The 4,806-nt window shown below is 49.1% G+C and overlaps 1 non-coding gene across 1 annotated transcript; it reads left to right on the forward strand.

Moving 5' to 3' along the window:
* Positions 1 to 4,352: 4,352 nt before the first annotated feature.
* On the forward strand, positions 4,353 to 4,427 carry Trnat-ugu (transfer RNA threonine (anticodon UGU)). The gene has a single exon. It is a non-coding gene; the product is annotated as a tRNA-Thr (tRNA).
* The last annotated feature ends 379 nt before the right edge of the window (positions 4,428 to 4,806 follow it).

Consider the following 4,806-nt stretch of genomic DNA (forward strand, 5'->3'; position numbering starts at 1 on the left):
ATAGGGAACAAACTGACGCTTTCCACCGACGCCGGGCGTCAGGTGAAAAACTTGAGCAGTATTTATTTGAACTGACTCCAGCTACACGTTGGGAAATCGAAATTGAAAATATCTGGCGAAATGTCAGAGAAAATGCGCCAGACGACTCTTAGGATATATATTCGAAAATTTATTGGAGCATCATGTGAAAGTTCGAAGCGAATCAGTCAAGAATTTATCGAGATTTCTGCTAACAACGTTAAACAACGTCTTGTCTGTGTATGTCATGGTAGGCTACGTATCAAACCATCGAAAGGGCTTTACCACCACATTCACATCAGTATACAATGTCTGTTTTGTATTATTTCGTTTTAGGGCGCAAAAAACAACGGAGGTCATAGTCGCCCAAGTCAAAACTACAGAACACAAACACAGAGGAGGGAAACGACTAAACGTGTCCCAATGGACCGAATAGGAGAAAGCTAAAATCAGGCTCGTAGAAAAAGGGCTAAAAAACACCATACAGAAATGGAAGTCCAAAACTAAAAATTAAATGGCCTTTGCCATATTGCTTCAGCGGATAAAAAGTAAAACGCGATCTACAGCCCGGGCGTCATTCGCTAAAACGGCTGATAACTCTGACGGCAAACCCAAGCCGGAATGTAAATTGTTAAAAAAAAAAGGGGGGGGGGGTTCGAGCAGGAAGTGACGGACAGTTAAAATTTCGGCACAATGTGTACAAAGTGGTGTGGTAGCGTCACTTATCAAATGACGAAGGCTAAAAATTCAGTGCCCAATACACAGCCTAGTTAAAATAATCTCCTCCCTACGGGAGTGCCGACAGGACGTCGTCCAAGGCGCCGGGAGAGGCTTAATAAGCCAAAGCTTATTCCCATGAAGTGAGGACCATTGGCAATGCCAAAGGGACACCGCCTCCTGACAGACGGCAACGCAGAGATCGTTTGAGGGAATATAGGTACTAACAGTGAGGAACGAGAACTGCAGTCTTGGCTGCAACGTCAGCAGCCTCGTTTCCTGTCACACTGACATGACCAGGGACCCACAGAAACACGGCATTGGCCCATCAAGAGTGAGCAAGTGTCAGTTTTCCTGGACCCACTGCACTAATGGATGAGCAGTGTACAGTACACAGAGAGTTTGGAGGGCACTGAGTGAGTCTGAGCAGAGGACATAATTGGGAAGGCCATGTCACTGGATATACTCCGTGGCCTGATACAAGGCGAAAAGCTCGGCTGTGAATAGTGAGTGAGTAATGTGCTGGAAGCCGATATCGAAAGACATGGGTGCCAATGACGAAGGCACACCTGACCCCACGGTCAATCTGAGAGCTATCACTGTATACAAAGGTATTATCGCAAAGTTCCATGTGAAGGTCGTGAAACAGAAGGCAATAAACCAAGGCTGGAGTAGTGTCCTTAGGAAGCGAATGAAGACCAAGGTTAACATGGGCTACTTCACGAAACCAAGGTGGTGAAGGGTTCACACCCACTGGGAAGGATTCAGGTAGCGTGAAGGTAAGCCACCATAGCAAGTAGCGAAAGCGGACTCCAGGAGGTAACAGAGAAGAAGGTCGAGCCCCATACTGAAGATTAAAGGAATCATCAAAGAAGGAGACATAGGACAGGTGGCCATGCATGGCAGACAAATGGCATGCATACCTGCCGAGGAGAAAGTCACGGCGGTAGGACAGTAACAGTTCAGCAGCCTCAGCATACAGACTCAACTGGGCTGGTGTGAAAGGCCCCCATGGCCAAACGGATGCCATGATTATGGATAGTGCTGAGATGGCGTAAAAGGGATGGGCGTGCAGATGCACAAACAGAGCACCCATAGTCGAGTTTCGAACAGACAAGAGATCGGTGCAAACGGAGGAGGGTGGTTCGATCGGCACCCCCAGAAAGTACCATTGATCACACGTAGGGCATTGAGGGACCGCGTGCAGTGTGCTCCCAGGTAAGATACATGGGAGGACCAAGAGATTTTTCTATCGAGCATGAGCCCCAGGAATTTCGTAGTGTCAACAAATGGAAGGGCAACAGGCCCAAAATGGAGAGATGGTGGGAGGAACCATTTGCGTCGCCAGAAATTCAAACATACGGTTTTGTCATGGGAAAAGCGAAAGCTATTGTCGATGCTCCAGGAGTAAAGACGGTGAAGACAGTGCTGAAGGCGCCACTCAGTGAGACAGGTCCGTGGCGGCCAAAGAGCTGGAGATGCCCAGTGGGAGACAGGTCAGTATAGGGTTAATGGCGATAGCAAACAGGACGACGCTCAGGACGGAACCCTGAGGCACACCATTTTCCTGGATAAACGTGTCCGACAAGGCAGAACCCACACGCGCCTTAAAAACTCGGTCTTGTAAAAATGCCCAAAGATAACAGCGCAGGCGCCCACACAAGCCCCACGTGTAAAGACTACTGAGGATACCAGTTCTCCAGCAGATGTCGTAGGCCTTCTCGAAATCGAAAAACACGGCCACAGTCTAGAATTTCCGCAGAAAACCATTCGTGACATGGGTGGACATGGGTGCAGAACCTGGGCTCAAAATCCACACTGTGCATTCATCAGTAAATTGCAAGACTTGTGCCACCATACCAGTCAGGCATGAATCATAGTTTCCATCACCTCACAAACGCAGCTGGTAAGAGAGATGCGGTGGTAGCTAGAAGGAAGGTTTTTGTCCCTAGCAGGCTTAGGTATGGGTATGAAGGTTGCTGCACGCCGGCGTCCAGGAAATACGCCCTCAGCCCAGATGCGGTTGTACATGTTAAGCAGAAAGTTCTTGCCTGCAAGAGAGAGGTGCTGTAACATTTGAATGTGGATGGCATCTGGCCCTGGGGCGGATGATCGTGATGAACTGAGAGCATGATCTAGTTCCCTCAGAGTAAAGGCGGCATTGTAGCACTCACGATTCTGAGAAGAGAAGGGTATCGCACAAGCCGCCTCCACTCGTTTCCGATGGATTGAGGCAGGGTGATAGTGGGAAGAGCTCGAAACTTCCGCAAAATGGCGGCCAAAGATGTTGTAGATAGCAATAGGGTCCACAATGACATCGTCGGCAACTGTCAGGGTGGAAATTTGGGAATGGCTCTTAGTTTCGGAGAGCCATCGGAGGTCGGCCCACACGACAAAGGAAGGAGTGGAACTGTTAAAAGAACTAGTGAATGAAATCCAGCTAGCTCTCTTGCTATCCCGAAGAACTCCATGGCACTTTGCACACACCTGTTCATAATGAATGTTTTCCAGCGTAGGGGTGCGATTAAAATCGCGGAGAGCACGTCTCCGTGCGCGAATTGCGCCGCGGCATGCATCCACCAAGGGACTGGGACATGATATGGTAAAGAGGAAGTGCGAGGAATGGAACGTTCTGCAGCAGTACGGATAATGTTGGTGAGATAGTCCACCTGGTCATCACAACAGGGGAAATCTTGGTCTTTCTAAGGTCGTCAGGGAGGAGTAAAGCTGCCAGTCAGCCTTAGTAAGCTACCATTTTGGCGTGCATGCGAATGGGGTAGAAGTCAGCATACAGAGAGCACACAGGAAATGGTCACTCCTGTAGGCTCTGAGCACTATGGGACTCAACTGCTAAGGTCATTAGTCCCCTAGGACTTAGAACTAGTTAAACCTAACTAACCTAAGGACATCACAAACATCCATGCCCGAGGCAGGATTCGAACCTGCGACCGTAGCGGTCTTGCGGTTCCAGACTGCAGCGCCTTTAACCGCACGGCCACTTCGGCCGGCTACTCCTGTAGGCATCAGAAAGAATGGACCACTCAAGACGAAGGGCAAGCTGGGCACTGCAGAAGGATAGGTCCAAATGGGAATAGGTGTGCAAGGAGTCTGAAAGAAAAGTGGGTACTCCAGTGTTAAGGCAGAAAAGGTTAATGAAATGATAATTAAATGGACACCCTAGCTGCAAACAGGCGTTGATGTACTTCATTGGGGACATGTTGAAAATGTGTGCCCCGACCGGGACTCGAACCCACATTTTCAACATGTCCCCAATGAAGTACATCAACGCCTGTTTGCAGCTAGGGTGTCCATTTAATTATCATTTCATTTCTAGCAAAGCTGCTTGGTCATCCACGGTAACTGTTCGTTCTGGAACAGATACTACCGTCATATATAGTTAAAAATATGGCTTCCCGGCCATTGACCTTCTTGTGCGAACGCACACGCTATGACCGAACTCGTACGGGACTTGGTAGATTAATCTGCCACGAGTACTGAGTATGATGGGCAAACATCTATTAGGCGCACTACGAATGTAGTGGTGTGGACATGTTGGGAATGTGGATCTCACGGGGAGCGTGCAAGGGACAAGTCCCTGCAGACGCACTATCCTCTGTGCCCGCGGTGGCTCAGTTGGATAGAGCGTCTGCCATGTAAGCAGGAGATCCCGGGTTCGAGTCCCGGTCGGGGCACACATTTTCAACATGTCCCCAATGAAGTACATCAACGCCTGTTTGCAGCTAGGATGTCCATTTAATTATCATTTCATTTCTAGCAAAGCTGCATGGTCATCCACGGTAACTGTTCGTTCTGGAACAGATACTACCGTCATATATAGTCAGAAAAGGTTAAGTTGGTTCGAGAGGTCTGCCAAGAGAGCACTTCTGACAGGTCCTGGGAGAACCCCAAAGGGGATGATGTGCATTAAAGTCACTGAGTAGCAAAAACAGGAGGGGGGGGGGAGGGTACCTGCCCAATAAGCTGAAGGAAGTCTGCCCTGGTGACGGCGAATGATGGAGGGACATAAATGGTACAGATGGAGAAAGTCAGGCAGGGAAGGCAAACTGCAAC

Source organism: Schistocerca nitens, chromosome 3 (assembly GCF_023898315.1).
Source record: "Schistocerca nitens isolate TAMUIC-IGC-003100 chromosome 3, iqSchNite1.1, whole genome shotgun sequence".
Taxonomy (NCBI): Eukaryota; Metazoa; Arthropoda; class Insecta; order Orthoptera; family Acrididae; genus Schistocerca; species Schistocerca nitens.